We start from the raw sequence: 18,636 nt of genomic DNA on the forward strand, positions 1-18,636 counted from the left end.
CGACGAGCGCGCGACGAGACGTTATTCACCCCCCTCTAGCGGACACATCAGTCCCAACAATTGGTATCAGAGCGAGGTCGCTCTTCTATGGACTAATTGCCAAGAGAGCAAGAAACTAGAGGAAGAAGAAGATGGAGATTGAAGGACCGCTCGGATGGGATATCCGAATTCCACCTCCGTACGACAAAGAAGACTTCAATAATTGGAGGACGCGGTTGGAAACATGGTTTTAAATGGATTGGAACCAATGGGTTGCATTGGAAGACCCATTTGAAGCTCCTAAAGATAAAAAGGGGAAGCGCCTCCGACCTCGACATTGGAGCGAGGAGCATAGGGAGCAAGTGGAGGCGGATAAGGAGGTAACAAAAATCTTGTTAAATTTATTACCTTCTAATATCATTCTGACTGTAGGTGAATGCACAAGTGCATGTGATCTTTAGAAAAAGATCATTGCCTATCATGAAGACCCATCACAATTCCAAGTAGTAGAGGAGCCCAAGGAGAAGGGCTCATTGGTCCAATAAGAGGAGGATCAATCGGAGGTTGACACGAGTGCAACATTCAAGGAAGAAAAAGAAGAGGAGAAGAAGGAAGATGAGGAGAGATCATCCATATCTTCAAGAGAGGAAGAGGTGGAAGTATCCACATCCTCAAGGGTTGAAGAGGTGGAAGCACCCACATCCTCAAAAGGAGAAGAAGAAGAAGATGATGTAACCTCCACAATGCAAGATAAATCAAATGAAGGATCAAGCACCATCCCTACACGTAAAGGTATAATTAGCTCAATTAAAAATAAAAATCATATCATTTGCTTTGAGTGTAGGGAACATGGACAATATAAGAGTAAGTGTCTAAAATTGGCCAAGAAGAAGGGTCAAGTGGCAACCAAGGCTAAGGAGAGGCCTAAAGTGGTTGGTCCCATGGAACACAAAAGCAAGGAGCACATTGTGTGCTTCTCATGCAAACAAAGAGGACATTACCGAAGTCAATGTCCTAAAGAGAAGAAGCCAACCAAGGTCAAAGGAGGAAGCATAAGTCAAGGGGGAGCTTCCAAGGTAAAATCCAAGGTATCATTTAGTGAATCTAATCCTTTGACACATGATAAAAAGCATGCCAAGTTTAACTCTTGCAATTTTAATGCTAGAAATAATCTACATCATTCTAATGCTATGTATCATGAGAATAGGAGGCATGATAGAGTTAAGGACAAGTATATTCCTCCTCATGCTAGATTTACCACACCTAAGGTTAGGAAGGTAAATAACAACTTAGGTAATAACACCAAGGACATTAGATATATGCCTAAAAATAGAAATGCTCAAGGATTCAATGAAAAACCAAAATCTAGGGATTTATGGAGTGAAAACCAAGTCTTGAGGACAAGACTTGATAATTTAGAAAGGACCTTAGCAAGAATGGAAAATATGCTTAGGGGTCAAAATGAGCATAACTTAGGAAAAGCTAGACAAGAGTCATCCAATGGCTATAGGGGTTTGGGATACAAACCTAAAGTTAAGAAGGATGTGACTTCCTTTCATAGGGTTCCATATAGCTATGGGACCAACCCTAAGTTTAGAGATCAAGTCAAAGATACTAGGGAAGGAATCCCTAAAAATACTTTTGGTAAGACCAATGTGACTAAGGCTCCAAAAAGGCCAAACAAAGTCACAAAGAAAGTTACTAGGGAAGTTATCCCTAGGAGTGACCTAGTAGAAGTGACCAATGCTTCTAAGAAGCCTAGAAAGGTTCTTAGGAAGGTGACTAGGGAGGTTATCCCTAGTGAGTACCTAGAGTATCCAAGGAGCACCAATAGGTATTGGGTTCCTAGGAACATATTCTCTACACCCTAGATGAGTCTAGAGAGTATCAACTCTAATTGGAAGGGTAGTGAACCCAACCTTGATGAAGTTGGCACTTGAAGAGCATTTTCAAGATTTTACTAACCTTTGAAAATGAGAAGGATTAAGTGTTACCCCTTGAGAAAAGAAAACATGCCAAAAGTTGAGGAGTTGAACTTAATCTAAAATTGGCACATCTAAGGAAACTATAAGGAATACCAAGTTGGGATTTTGGTATCTTCTTAGTGGATCAAGGGAAAGCTAAGTCTCAATCTAAATGTTTGATCCTTAAAGAGAGTAAAATGTGCCAAATAAAATGTGAGGATTTAATTTTTAATTTCAATTGGCACAAATAAAAAGGGTAGAAGAAATGTCAACTTGGGTTTTGGCATTTCCTTAAGAAATAGGCAATCTAGGTTAATTTTAAGGTGTAGCTAAGAATTAAGAATACTTAGATAGATTATCTAGGTATATTTTACTTATGCTAAAATGCCATGATTGATTGCCTATCATATGTCATGACATCATGTGTCGCATTCATTTCTATTATGAAAAATATAAAAATACTATGTCATGCCATACATACATCATGTAGTTATAGCATTTTTTTTTCTTTTGAAAATTGCTCATTTTGATGTATGCCATGTAACATCATGCATTATGTTAATTTCTTTATAATTTAGGATAAAATGCATTTATCATGAATGGTAAATATCTCAACAAGTGGGATGACACCAAGTGACATCCTAGGTGGATGATCATAAGTTTCATAATGCCTAGATAGTTATGCATGATCCCTTAGTTTAGGACAAAACCAAATATACATCTCACAAAGAACCATAAGCTGACTTGTATGTGTTTTAGTATACATTAGATACAAGTGAGATGTTAGGATGGTAAACAAAACTCAAGATGTTGATTTAGTGCATCTTGTTGAGTTTTATGTTCATCAAAACACATAGTTATGTGTTTTCCAATCATTGAGAAAGCTAATGTACAAGTCATGTGCATTGAGCCCAAAGAACATGATTGGTATTGGTTTTTAAAATATTTTTAAGATACTTTTGAAAACCTTGGTGAAGACTATCTTTTGATAGTATTCATCATTGAAAAGTTAGACACAAACTAGGCGAAAACATTGAAGTTTTCAAGAGTTTTCAAATTTGTGTCACTCTTTGAAAATAGGAAGTGTTTTCATAGAAAACTATTTTTCCTTGATAAAGTATACCCTAAAGAGTATCTACATGAATTTTCATGATTTTTGTAATTTTGTATAATTTTTGGGGAGTTTCTGAATTTCGCTGAAACTAAATTTCAAAAAATCAGAAACTCAATCGATCAGCCAATCGATTGGGATGGTTTTAATCGATCAGTCGATCGATTGGGAAGCCAATTCCCGTGAACAGAGGGTCAGTGGATCGATCAGCCAATCGATTGACCCAGGCTGGACGATCAACCGATCGATTCAGAGGGAGTTTCTACAAGCAGAAGCTTGCGGAATTGATCAATGGATCGATTAAAGTAGCTTCAATCGATTGAGTCCCAACTTCAATCAATTGGGAAGTCTGATTATGGCTGGAAAAGCTTGATTTCAACACATTAAGTCACTTCAAGTTCCAATAACCATTCCAAATCCCTTGGAATACATTTGTATACATTTAGAGGGAGTTTTCATGATGAAAGCAAGTATGGATTGGTTAAGGTAGACTTAGGTGAAGTTTAGGTTGGGGTTTAGTTTCATTATTGAATTTTGAACCTCAAAACTTCAAGTTTTGGTTTTCCTAATTGTTTAGGAACTCCAAGTTATTGTTGGTGCAATAACAGAAGTTTGACCATATTTTTAGGGGGAGTTACTCCTTGAATGTATGAAAATTTACTTTCAAGGATCTTGGAAGGGGGTTAAACCTTCGTGATGGATAATACTCAGGGTCAAGTATTTGGGAACAATGGAAGATTGGTTATCTTCATTGCTAGAGTGAAAAATGCTCTTGGATAAGCATTGAGAAGAAGGTTACTGCTCAAGGGGGAGCATTGGATTAATGAAGAGGATCAGACCTTTATTGGTAAAGTGAAAAATGCTCTTGGATGAGCATTGAGAAGAAGATTACTGCTCAAGTGGGAGTATTGAATATAATGAATGGGAGTTTCATTGGGAAGTTGATGCATGCTCTAGGATGAGCATTGTAAAGTGAAGTAGAGCTCAAGGGGGAGCTTTGGCGGCAATGAAGAATATGAGATCTTCATTATGGGGTTGTTACCAAAACATGAGGTTGTAAACAACGTAGAGTTTACTCTTATGGAGAAGAGTTTGTTTTCTGGTTTTGATGTGTGACAAAGGGGGAGAATTAGAAGTTAAGTTAGGCCTTCATCCCAAGAAGGGGGAGTTTTCCTTCTAGGAAAGGGAGAGGATGAAGGAAACCTTCATTTATGCTTTATCATGGAGTTAAGGCTATAGGATTTAGCCTTGGTGTAAAGAAGCGGTTAAGGCTATGGAATTTAGCCTTGTGATAAAGAAGAGGTTAAGGCTATGGGAATTAGCATTGGTATAAAGAAGAGATTAAAGCTATGGGATTTAGCCTTGGTGTAAAGAAGCGGTTAAGACTATGGGATTTAGCCTTGTGATAAAGAAGAGGTTAAGGCTATAGGAATTAGCTTTGGTATAAAGAAGAGGTTAAGGCTATGAGATTTAGCCTAACTAAGAGGTATTGTTAAACATCAAAAAGCGGGAGATTGTTGGGGCAATTTCCCTAGGTCAAGTTTGACCAGTTTGACTAAGCTTGAGTTGAGTCAAGCTTGAGTCAGGATTTGAGTTTTGATATTTGACAATATAAGGAGATTGCTGGAGCAATCTTCCGATTATGGAGATGGTCAAAGGGTTGACTAGGTTGATGAGAATACAAGTCAAGTAGGTCAAGGTTGACAGGAGACTTGACTGGGAAAGTCCTAACTGGATGTTAGGCATTTGGAAAGTCCTGGTGAGGAGCCAGGCAACGGGAAAGTCCTAGTGAGGAGCTAGGCAGGAGAAAGTTCTGGTGAGGAGTCAGGCAATTAGAAAGTCCAAGTGTGATCTTGGCAAAGGAGAAAGTCCTGGTGAGGAGCCAGGCAATTGGAAAGTCCAAGCATGTGGTCTTGGCAAGGTGAGTCCTGGTATGACTTGGCAAGGAAGACCCGACAACTACGATGAGGCCAAAGGAAGCTCCTGAAGGCAAGGCGTGAAAGATGAGGAGATATCCGAGGGACGCAAGGCTGATGGAGGAGGCTAGAAGGCTAATTCGAGGTTGGTCGGGTGTGGCCAAATGCTAGGCATGGAGACCTAACAGGTCACGGTTGACCGAAAGTTGGGTTTGGGACTTTGGATTTGAGTTTGAGTCAAGTTCAGAGTGTTCAATTGATCGAGCGATCGATTGAACAGGGTCAAAATCGTTTGGTCGATCGATTTGGACTGTGTTGTGATTGTGGGAAGGCTCAATCGATCGGCCGATCGATTGGGATATGAAATCATGAGCACAGAGACTTTCCCAATCGATCGGGCGATCAATTGGGAGCTGCCAATCGATCGGTCGATCGATTGGGCGGCAAAAGATCTAACGCGGACGCGAGAGCATAGAAAGGTACTGAATCGATCGAGCGATCGATTCAGGCAGCCCTAATCGATCGGTCGATCGATTGGGAAGTGACAGTTACGCAGGATGTAGATGATGGACGACTGCGATGGAGCGGTGCTGACGTGGCAATCGATTGGGGTTGATTTCAATCGATTGGAGGCATTGTATATAGCCTGGGCGGAGCATTTTCTTCGCCAGAACTTTTGTTCTTCTTCCTGCGATCTTCAGCGATTTTCACGCGAGCTTCTTCTGATCTTCACCGCCAGTTCTTGAAGGCGCTTGGGGTGCATTCCCAAGGTTCAAGAGGCAACAACAAGCAACAAGTAAGCAAGAAGAAGGGTGTATTTCATTCATATCTTGTATTTTCTTCTTGTGTGAGTTGTGTTGTTGTGTGTGAGTTTGTACGAGGCTTCTCCGCCTCCGGCTGCGACCAAGAAGGAGGTTTTCATAGTGGAGGAGTGTGTCGTGTGTGGATCCTTGGATTAGTCACCTCTTCTTGAGGTGGATACCAAGTAAATCTACTTGTTAGCATTGTGTGAGTCTTGTATTTTATTTCCACTGCATATCATCATCAAGACACAACCGACGAGCGTGCGACGAGACGTTATTCACCCCCCTCTAGCGGACACATCGGTCCCAACACTCATCTCTCGAACGCACCAGCTCATCGGCTCTTTCTCCCATGTCGTCCTTCTTGTTAGTGTTGGTGCAATCGACCTCCAAGGTTTTAATGTCAAACAAATATGTTTAAGTATGTTTACATATGTTTAACTATAGAGCTTGATCAAGGGAAGTCCTAGTTGTAGGCTAGGCAAGGGAAGTCCTAGTTGCAGGCTAGGCAAGGGAAATCTCGGTATATCGTGGAAGCCAGGTGGATAGGTCTGGAGGACCTGATCCCTAGGTAGCCGAATACTGAGTCCTAGTTGTAGGCTAGGGAGGGGAAATCTCGGTATATCGTGGAAGTCAGGTGGATAGGTTTAGAGGACCTGATCCCTGGGTAGCCGAATATTGAGTCTTGGTGAGTGAAGCCAGGTTGAGAAAACCCTAGGGGGAGATAACCTTAGGTAATGAGAAGTCTTGGAGGAGTGAACTCCAAGCAAAGTTGATCGAATGGTTTCCGGTCGACCGGACCAGCGGATCTCGGTAAATCTAGGTTTAGGTTTATCATTGTATTCTGTATTACTATTATTACTGTTGGCTAATGTAGTATTGCAGGAAAACTCTTAGTGGATCGGGCGATCAGACACTGAGCAGGCAAAAGTTCAAACAGGTCTGGAGGACTATGTTTGGCAGGTAAATTGAGGTAAGCAACTGGAGGAGCGACAGTGAGGTCGAGTTCCCGAAGGGAACAACCTAAGGTCGCTGATCCAACTAAAAAAACTTGGAAGGTTTCCAAGTTGAGATCAAGACAGTTCTACTGTCTAATATTACTCATGCATAATATATTATTACTGTTCTAACCTTTGTTTTACAGGAATATTGTTTAACTCTGTTTTGCAGGTTTGGCCTGATCGGTCGACCGAACCAGCTTGACTCAGACCAGAGATCAGTTCAGATCAGGCAAAACAGAGTTCAGTCCGGTCAAAGCTTGATCGGTCGACCGAACCAGAGGATCGGTCGACCAAACCATGGAGACTCAGCACTGGACAGCTCATCAGCAGCGATCAGCAAAAAAGGGAAAAGGGCTGATCGGTCGACCGAACAGGAGGACTGGTCAACTGATCCAATTAGAATTAATTGCAGCATTAATGAAGATCTTTACTGATTTCGACGAACAGGGAAATAGACTGTTCGGTCGACTGAAAAATAGGTCCGGTCGATCGAACCATTTATGAGCATTTACTACAAAAGATCGAGCCAGCTTCTGTTTTCGGCGAGGAAGGAATGGAGCAGGTTTCGGTAGACCGAACAAAGGGATCGATCGACCGAACACTCAAGGAACTTATAAAAAGTGCTCGAAGTCATAGGCTACGAGAAGACTTTCTGATCAATTCAAGTTCTATTCTGCAAGCTGTTCGTGCTTCATCAACTCTGCAAGTCATTCCAATAGTGCCGACCGAGCTTCGACTTTCAAATCTATTGTCGGTATCTTTTATTTTGTATTGCACTTAAATTCATTTAAGATAGTAGGAGTGTTACTATCTTAAACATCTTTGTATCTGTACGATCTGCTTCTTTCCGAGGGTTTCAGAAAGAAGGGTTATAGTGATTTGCCCATCGGTGCGGTCAAGGACCGCGGACCTTCGAGTAGGAGTCGAGCTAGGCTCTGAACGAAGAAAATAACCTTGTCTCGTTTATTATTTTCGCTGCACGACTTTGGTTTCAAAAGGTTAAAGAAAAAGTTTTAAACGCGCGATATTCACCCCCCCTCTTTCGCTCCAAATGATCTATCAGTTAGTTGCGCCTTTCGCCTGACTTCCTGTGCTCCTAAGTTCCTGCACACTTAGACACAAGGGTTAAACCACAATAGGATCTAACTTGACTTGGTTGATCACATCAAAACTACCACGGGGTACTTACACTACCCACTACTTTTGCTTTGAGTTTTGAATTTTAAAATTCCCTCCTAATTTGGTTCCCTCTCCCAAGTGCCCCCAAGGGTGATCTTCCTTTGTCTTCACTGGTGCCACCTTGAAGACTGTTAGTTGCCAGAAAACTATAACTTTTGGCTAGAGAAACTTCACTTCGGCCTGTGAGGTGGAAAGTCCTAGTTGCAACTAGGCAAGGAAGTTCTGATCTATGGGACTGGGTGAAGTCTTGGCAAGTCAAGGACATCGAGAAGAAATACTAGGGTCAAGAATACTAAGTGGAAGTCTTGGAGGTCATGGACAACAGGTGGAAGACTGGACGGGTCAGAATTCGGACATCCAGCAGAAAGTCTTGAGATCTCAGGTGTTGACCAAAAGTTCAAATGATCTGGAGGGTCGGTTTGGAAAAAGGTAAACTTTTTTTAGAGGAGTAGGTAAAGATGCATTCCCTATTGAGGAAACAGTAGACATCGGTTTGACCTAGAGTTTCAATGAAACTCACTAGGTAGTCCGGAGACTATCAAATATTATTCTACTTTACATATTATTACTTGTTGGACTAACCTGTGATGTAGTATAAAACTTGTTGGAAAAGAGTTATCCAAGAGCACGGAGTTACTCCAAGCACCTGGGTCAGCAGCTAACAGGGAGTGTGTCAATTGGCCAACCTTCATGACCTAGGGTACCAGGACAATCTAGGTGCCCGGACTAGTCTAGGAGCCTAGACTGGGCAAATTTCATCCGCAAGCTGCTGTGGCATGCTTCAACTGACCATCCCACATCAGTGGTTTGAGTGCCTAGACCGGTTCAGGCCCCCGTAGGTGGATAAAGTTTGTTGGATGAAGTTTCAATGAGAGCATGCCATGTTAGCCCTATGGGGGTGCCCGAGGAGGAGTCAAGGCACCCGGATGAGGCTATAAAAGGAGGGTTCGACCATCACTTTAGTACATCAATATCCAACGAAGGTGACCATCAATCATGGGTCTTGGAGTAGGAGTCGTCATAATCTCTAAACCAAATAAAAGAAAAGTGTTAGTGATTTCTCTTTCTTTACTTTACTTTTCACTGCGTTTACTCTCAATTGATTTATGAAAATGTAAAAAAAAAGTCATGAGCACTATTCACCCCCTCTAGCGCTTTTGATCTAACAGATCTCAGGTTTTCACTTCAACGGTAAGTCTTCAATCAACTAGGTGATCGACTTAAAGTATAGATCAAATCTCCTAGGACTTAGTTCCCCATTTCTCAGAGTCAAGTATCTAGTATATGGCTAGTTGGCTAAAGAATTGACCAGACCTAGGGAACTTAGCTTCATATTACTTCCAAAATAGATCTCCAACATCACCTAGTGCATAAGAGAATCCACAATAGGGTATTTGGAGGGGATATTTGTTACGGGACACAAGTGCATGGCTACCTTATCAGTAATATAAAGATTATCGAACCCACAGGAACTAGATATAAGCACTAGTGATTTCTTATGGAGAATTAGCTAAACAATTGACGGTTGAGAGTCACATGCTAAGTAAAGAGAAATAAGATTGAGAAAAGGAGAGAGAGAGAGACTTGATTTGGGAGATGTTCTAGAGGTTTGGTTTTATTGTGATATTTATCAATGTATCATGGTTCACCAATTGCCCATCCTCAATTCCCATGCACTTGTATGAAGCTACATTCACCGGCTCTTCCCTCCAGTGGTCAAGCCGGAATGCTTTTTGGATCCATACCCCATGCTATTAAATGGAAATAGTTCTTATGAAGTTCAATAACTGGTCACTCCTATCATTACAGCCCCTCGGTCATAAATCACAAGAACACACTTATATTGAATAACCATAGATATAGAGATAACAATTACATCGAATTCCCTACTTCCTTGTGGGAATTGCTGCTCCTTTCAAGGTAATGCCTAGATGTCCGAAAATGGGTTAACCCTATCACTAGGACCCCTCAGTCATATAATCTAAGGCATTCCCCTATGGAATTAACAATTCTATACAAACATTCAATCAAACATTAGAATTAAGCTCAAACACAATACATGCATATAAGATCAAATAGATACAAGGCATGGTAATGTTATATAGATAGAAAATTGGCATATCCATGAGTTCTTACATCATTCCACATCATAATTATTCCCTTACTCCTAGAATAATATATCTTCTCTATGGCACAAAGGGAAGAATCCAAAGACATAAGAATTGAAAGCATCAAAACTCAACTAGAAGAGGAAGGGAGAAGAAGCTTATCCAATTGCATTGAGTGATCTTTGGATTCAATCATTTGCATTTGGAGCCAATGAGATGATGAAAATAGCCTTGAATCATCGAATGGAGAGTGGGGAGAATGTAGATCGGTATCAAGATGGATTTCCAAAAGGGAGAACCTTCTTCCTCTTGGAAAGGTAAAGAAATCCCCTTAAATAGTGCTGGGCATAGGCCTAGCACGACCCATGCCACGACCATGTGGCATCCATACGACCACCCTCTACTTGGCCTCGGGTTAGGTGGCATAGTTGTGTGGGTTCACACATCTATGTTCTATTTGGTCTCTGGATGATCCACACGGCCGTGTGTATTCCACACAGCCAAAGTCTGCCCCTCCTCTAAAAGGTCACATGGCCGTGTGGTCCACAAGGCCGAGACCATCTTCTTCTTTGCTTCTTGGGACGACCGTGTGGAATCACACGGCCAGAATCTTCTCCACCTTTGTTAAGTGGCATGACCGTGTGAACTTCACACGGCCAAGCCCTTTGTCTTCGTTTGTTCTCTGAATCATCTACGAGCACTGTTTTCACCCCAAAAGTGGCTCATATCAATAGAAAAACATACAAAGAGTAGATCTCTGATAAAGAAGAATAATTATATTGAAAATATAATAAAAGGTGTAGAAATGCACAGATCAAGCATAAATAAAGTACGTGAATATATATCAAAGTATGTATAAAAGTGTATATAATCTATATACATCAATATTTTCCCAAATATCCCCAATCTCAAATATCCCCCATTGGAAGGGGATATTATGGAGAAGATTTGAAATCACCAGGTATAGAGTTATGTCCGGTGATTTTTTTTTTTCTCTCTCTCTCTCTTTTTATTTTTTTAACAAAAAAATTAAAAATATATATTTAATGGTGGAATTAGAATATTTTTATAGTGAATATTTAATAGCTGGGTCCCATAAATATTTAGTTTGTGAGATATTTGATTGTGTGATTTGGGATATTTAAGGAATGAGATATTTGATTGATGATGTGAATGTGGGGACCATAAATATTGAGAGAAATATTTAATCTTATTATGGATGCTCTAACCAAGTGGCTTAAGGAAAGGATGACTATACAGTCAACTGGTTTAAAGATCAAGTCGAGATACACTCAGCAGACAACATGGTCAGAGAATCACAACCCATTAGAATAACAACCATTTTGTCAAAAACTATTCCTCTATTATAATATGAGCATTCGCTAGAACCTTCTTTGAAGATGATTACACCTCCCATTAATGGCCTAAGTTACAAAAAGGGTGCACATGAGTAATGGAAGATTCCTCAAACTGTGACTATACGCCTCCCAAGCTATACATATTCCCTTAATCAACAACTTTTGACACCCAACATTCTCTTCCACCTTATGATTATGTAGGTTATGAGAGGTGATAAATAAAGGAGGGGTCTTCTCCATTGGCAAGGTAAGTGAAATCACATTAAGTTACTCTCAATTATGCTTAACTATTCACACTCATCTACTGTTCTTTTTTCTGCTCGGCCAGCATACTGACTTGAGCATTGGAGAGTCTACGCCATAGACCCCTCCCCTAGTTTTTAGCGCTGACGTCCTGTTTGTTCTCTTTGGTGTGTGCAGAGAGGAAGAAGACACCCATTTTTCTCTAATTCAAGGTCTTCACATAGTCAACAATGCAACCATCTGCCCAGCACACCATCTCTCTAGTTTTCATATAGGATCAAATTTGGCACAATTTGTGGGAACTTTCGTCTGAATTTGAAGCATAGAGATGGAATAAGCTCGACGATTCACTATAGTCACCTTGTCTCAAGAGGATTTTGAGCAGGTAGTCGTAGTCCGGGCTCAAAAGATGATGCAATAGTAGTAATTTGCTGCTGCTGGCATGTTGCTGCATGATCTGGCTTCTTCCAGGACACGTCCTCATACTGAAAGGACTCAAGTAGAAGACCCAGCTAGGTTTATGCAACCATTCTTCCGGTCGATTGACCTACCGTCTGTTCCACCATCCCCATTAGCACACCACCGAGCACTATTCCGCACTCCACTCAAGGAAGTGGGCTAAGAGGAAAGGCCCCAAGTATCATCTACTGGGGGTGCGCCCATGCTACATATGCGTAAGGGAAAAGCCCTAAGAGTCAACAACTCTCTTGAGTGGATAAGCATATCGTTCTCCCAGGATATATTAGGAGACAAGCTGCCAAAACACTATCAACCCTTGACGATAGGGAATATGGAGAGTCAATTGACTCCAAAGATCACCTCCTCAAGTTTGAGAATGTCACCCTCCTTCACCAATACATGGACCGCGTGAAGTGTCAAATGTTCCTCACTACACTTTCTTGCTCGGCACATAGGTGGTTCAAGTGATTGTCGTCGAATCCAACTGTTGTTTTAAGGATTTTCATAAGATTTTCCTTCATCATTTCACCAGTAGATTCCATTACCACAAAACCCCCTAAGCCTCTTTTCACTCAAATAAGAGCCCAAAGAGAGGCTCAGGGCCTACATCAAGAAATTTAATCAATGGTCATTGATGCCCCCTCGGCCACCTGAAAAATCTTGTGAGCGTCTTTTCTCAAGGGCTTGTAGATAATGATTTCTTTCACTCTCTAATCAGGAAGCCTTCTAGAGATTTCAACCATCTACTTGGCTGAGCAACTCAATATATCAATGTCAAGGAGGATAGTCCATCCGGAAGAAGGAAGTCACCACGCCTGCTCCGGCCTAAGTTCTCGAGCGACGGGCACCACCACCTCTTTTGCATAAAGGACCCTAGGTGGGCCCTCAGCCTCATCATCAAGAACCATGACTCCCCATCGTACATCATGTGGAGGCTGAGTGAACAAGATATCCCAAGCCCCCTAGATGGGATTCGCGAAAGTTTTGCACATACCACCGGTCAGAGACCCATGATGCACGAGATTGTTACAATCTAGGGAATCACCAGGTAGCCAACCAAGAGTTCCACCGGCACTCATCATCGCCCAATCATTGTTGTTGCCAGAAGCTGAATGGACCACCATAGAGAGACTACCAAGGCACTAAACGACGTCAAAGAACGCCTCCACAATAGTTAGACTAGGCCCAGGCCCCGGTTCGAGTCAATCAGGAGCACCCCCTCACATGATAAAAGGAGAACCACAATAATGTAGCTTGGGAGGATATTGGCATGATCGCCAGAGGTCCGATCGATAGAGACTCCAATTGGGTGATGAAGTCACATGCCCACTGATTGAAGATCTGCACAGTCCGCTGCAATCAGGAGTAGACCTAAGGACCTGAAATAAGCTTCAGGTCCAAAGACTTGGAAGGGGTCGAAGTACCCCATTATGATGCTATAATAATTAAGGCTATTATTTCCAATTATAACATCTATCATACCTTTGTCAATAGAGGTAGCTTGGTTAACACCATCTTCAAATAGGTGTTCGAGTAGCTGTAGATCGACGAAGGTAAGCTCCAACCCATGATGACTCTGCTATATGGATTCACAAGTAATGAGGTCTAGCAGTTTGGACAAATTAAGCTGGCCATATCCTTAGGGGAGGAGCCTCTAATGAGGATGCTTCAATCAACTTTTATAGTGGTGGATGCTCCCTTAGCCTACAATATCATTTTGGGTCGACCGATCCTAAATGAATTTCGAACAGTTGTGTTAACCTTCTACTAAAAAATAAAATTCTCCGTAGATGACCAAGTCGGGGAAGCTAAAGGAGAGCAACTGGTAGCGTATAAGAGCTATGTTTACATTATCAAGATGGAGGCTAACGCTACTAAGAAGATTCAGCGGATAGAGGTCAACACCATTTGTGAAGCTTCTTTTACACTCATCTACGAAGAAAAAAAAGAGGTGCAAATTTGACCAGGCCAACCGGAGGCTACTACTCAAGTGGCGGCCGACTTGTACCTAGAGCTTAAAGCAAAACTCGTTGCATATCTAACACGCAATAATGATATCTTTGCCTAGGAACCTAAGGAAATCATGGGCATCTCACCTACGGTCATGGAGCATATACTCCATGTCTATCCAAATGACCTACCGATCAAGCAAAGAAAATGGAATCTTAGAGCTGAATAGAATAAAATAGTCTAAGCTGAGGAAGTTAAACTATTGGAGGTCAGTTATATTCGGGAAGTATAGTTCTCAAGTTGGCTAGCGAACATGGTCTTGGTGGCCAAGCTAGGAAATAAATGGAGGGTCTGCATCGACTTTAGAGACCTCAATAAGGCGTGCCCTAAGGACTTCTATTCCCTACCTTATAATGATCAGGTAGTGGATTCAACCTCTGGACCGATATGCATGGTAGGCGCGCATCAGGGTTATCATCAATTCTCGCTTGCCAAAGAAAATTAAGAGAAGGTTAGCTTCATAACTGCTAAAGGCACTTACTGCTACAATATTACGTCATTTGAATTAAAGAATGCAGGTTAAATTTACCAATGACTCATGAACAAGGTATTTCTAGAGCAGATCAAATGGAATATGGAGGTTTATGTAGATGATATTCTTATCAAATCTCTTTGAGCAACCAATCTCTATGCTAACATCGAGGAGACCTGTAAGACTTTAAGGCAGTATAGACTGAAGGATAATCCTAGCAAGTGTCTGTTCGAAGCTAAGAGTGGGTGTTTTCCAAGTTACATAGTCACCAAGAGGGGAATAGAGGATAATCCCAATAAGGTACATGCTCTCCAAGATAAGGCTCCCCCGTGCAACTTGAAGGAAATATAAAGGCTGATCTGGTGGATCATAACATTATCTTGCTTCATATCAAGATCGTCTGACCAGAGTTTACCCTTCTTCAAAATTCTTCATTGGCAACAAAATTTCAATGGGATCCTGACTATGACAAGACGTTTGTGTTGGATCGGATAGGTCGGCTGGAGAGGGTTGAGTTGCCTGAAACACTCAACCAAAATACCTTTCTCGTCTTTCAACTCAGGTTAGCAGCAATAGAAAATAAAATTAAACAAAAATAACAACTTAAATAAAATCAATGAAAGGACAAGAATTACTTGGCTACAACCTAGATGATTGTTAATCCATGGCAGTAGAAAGCTCACTAAGAATCTCCTTCACTGAAGTTGGAGAAGCCTTTTACACACAATGAAAGCTCAGAAAAGACTAGGAAAGTGAATACTCAAGTTGTTACTTCTTTCTTAGGTCTAGGGGTCTTTTTATAGACCCTAGAAAAACTTATCCGCAGGTTGAAGGCGCCTTCCATAGGGATGGAAGACGCCTCCAGCGAGGCCAAGGATAAAACTTTATCCTTTTCTGCAACGGCTAGAATTACCTGGTCAAAGACGCCTTCCATGGCTGGTTAAAGACGCCTTCCATGAACAAGGAAGGCACTTTCCATGAGGGCTTAAAGGCGCCTTCCATGCACAGTGAAGGCGCCTTTCCAGCAAAAGACTTCAGCTTCTTTTCTTCCTCTCACCCTTTTACTTGGGTGATTTCGGCAAATCGAAATAAGGCTCACCCGAACTTAATTTTGGCCTTCTCCTCGAGCAGCCTTCCTCCCCAGTTTCTCGTCCCTCGAACTACCTCGCGCATCCTTCTCATCCACCGGTACACTCTTCCATAGCATCTTGTCCCTCGGACGCACCGAGCACATCGGCTCTCTCCCGTGTCGTCCTTCTCACTAGTTGCGTCTTCCGCTTGACTTCCTGTGCTTCTAAGCTCCTGCACACTTAGACACAGGGATCAAAATGTAGGATCAAAAGTGCTAGAGGGGGGTGAATAGCGCTAGTGTCTTTCACATTCATTTTAAAACTATCGAGTAAATGCGCAGCAGAAATAAAAGAAACAATTGCAGACACAAACACCAAGATTTACTTGGTTCGGAGCCTGTAGTGACTCCTACTCCAAGGCCCACACTCATTAAGTGTTTACTTTGGGAAATCACTATCAATTTAGAAAATTACAACTTAAGTACAATTAATTTAAATGCAGTAAATTATACCGACAATGACTAAAATCAGTAAACTTGAAACTTCAGGTCGTCGGAGTCGAGTTGCAGCTTTGTCGAATCGTCCTTTGAGCAACACACGGAAGAAAGATTGTGATTTCTAGTTGTTCCTGAGCCTCTACTCAAGACATGCTTATACAGCCTGTTGAGGATGCCTCTAACTGCATGGAGGGCGAGTCCAACCTCGCCGAATCCTCAGCGTCGATAAGCCCCGCGTCGCCCACTGCTTATCCATCTGAGGGCGCCTCGAAACTCCATGGAGGGCGCCCTCCAGCGTCCAGGGCACCTCCAAGCTCTATTGAGGGTGCCCTCTGCCCTGTTGTGCGGAGGTCTTTGACTAATGCACCGGAGGCGCCTCCAAGCTCCATGGAGGGCGCCTTGGGTACTGTTCATTCGAGGCTTTAAGGCTTTTTCACTCCCCGCAAGATGTGTTAGTCCAAAATACAAAACATATCCTGCAAAACAGAGTTTAGCACAATAATATAAGAAATAATAAGTCGTTTTGACAGTCTCCGGACTGTCCGATTTTGACTTCGGATTTCACCTCCGAAAATCCTAGGTCGAACTGATGTCTACTGTTCCCTCACCGGAGAGCGTAACCTCACCTACTTCACTCAGGAGAATTTATCTATTTGCCAGATTGGTCCTCCAGACCGACTGTACTTTCTACCTAGGGTTACCACCCCCTATGACCTAAGGTTACCGCCCCTTAAGGTTTTCCACCACCTAGGGTTACCACCCCCTAGGACCTAAGGTTACCACCCCTTAGAGTTTTCCACCACTTAGGGTTACCTCCCCCTTGGACCTAGGATTATCACCCCCTAAGGTTTTCCACCTGCCTAACCGCAACTAGGACTTTTGCCGAAGTACACTTAGGACTTTCCTACAAATTCATTCAAACCTGTTAGACCACAAATAACCTTAACTTTGAATCCTTTTCCATTATCAAAATTCAGGTTTGATCGTCGATGTTTCCTGCACCAACAATCTCCCCTTTTTTTATTATGACAACAAAATTTAAAGTTAAGTAAAACATAATAAGAGTAAAAATGCGTACAAGTACATAACTTGATTATAAGCGTGTAAATGTGCACTAACTAAAAAGAATAAGATTCAAAAGCAGGTAATTATAAATGGAACAAATTGAACAAATTAACAATTCCTGTTAATCACTTATTCATTTTTAATTACTTAACTTTCACTTTTCTTAATCACTTATTCATTTTTAATTACTTAACTTTTATTTTTTCTCTCCCCTTTTGCCATATATCAAAAATATTACTTAAAGAACAGAAAAAAGATGGAAAGATAGGAAATATTTAGCTCCCCCGGAAAGGTAGCTCTTAAAAAATATAGTTTTGCCAGAAAAAGCAAAAATATAGTAAAGGAAATAAAGGTTTTGACAAAACTTTGTTAGAAGTACTCAACTTAAAAGATTCTGATAAAAGCTTTTGCTTAGTTAAGTATTTAGTAAAAAACTTTTAATAAAAATACTTTTGATAAACACTAAGCTAATTTTAATTTAAGCTTAATAATAATTTTAATTCAAAAATTGATATTAATTAAAAAATAATTTTAATTTTGAATAAACACTAAGTTTAATAATAATTTTATTTGAACATGAAAAATAATTTCATTTTAACACCAAGTTTGAAAATAATTTAATTCTAACATCATGTTTAAATATCTAGGCTAAGTCCAAATTTTGAAATACTAACAAAATTGGAATTTAAAAATATTTTTCCTAGAGATTAAAAAACTTGAAAACCTTTTTGAAAAGTAAAAAAAAAAATCCTTGTCTAATAAGCATGTTCATCAAACAAACCAAAACAAATTGTCTTTAGATAGCATGTCAATCATATACAATACATAGAAATGTATATAGTGGTCGCACTTTTTTTTATATTATTATTATTTATCTATTTAAGTTTAGTTTTAGGTTTTAAATTAGAATTTGTGTTCGTTTTAATTAGGATTAGTTGAGTTAAGTTTAAGTTTGTGTTGATTTGATTAAGTTAAATTAATTTGGAATTACATTAGTTAAAGATTGGATAGATTTATTAATTTAGGTTAATTAAGAATTTATTAAATTGATTTAATTAGATTTATTTGGTTAATTAATTATTTATTAGACTAATTCAATAATTAAATACTTGGTTAGTTTGATTAGTTTAAATATTAATTAGGTAGATTTATGAATTGATTAAATTAATTAATTGATTAGGTTACTTTGTTAGGTTAATTAATTAGTTAGGTTAATTAATTTATTAGGTTAATTAATTAGGTTAGGTCAATTAATTAGGTTAGGTCTAAATTTTACCTAAGTTCATCTCACCATTTTCTAAATTAGCAATCAGGGAACCTTATAGGTTTTTGTGAGATGGTTAATTTAATGTTTGATTTAGGTTATCTTTTAAGGATTAATTTACATTTGAGTTAGACTCA

Source organism: Zingiber officinale, chromosome 3B (assembly GCF_018446385.1).
Source record: "Zingiber officinale cultivar Zhangliang chromosome 3B, Zo_v1.1, whole genome shotgun sequence".
Classification (NCBI taxonomy): Eukaryota; Viridiplantae; Streptophyta; class Magnoliopsida; order Zingiberales; family Zingiberaceae; genus Zingiber; species Zingiber officinale.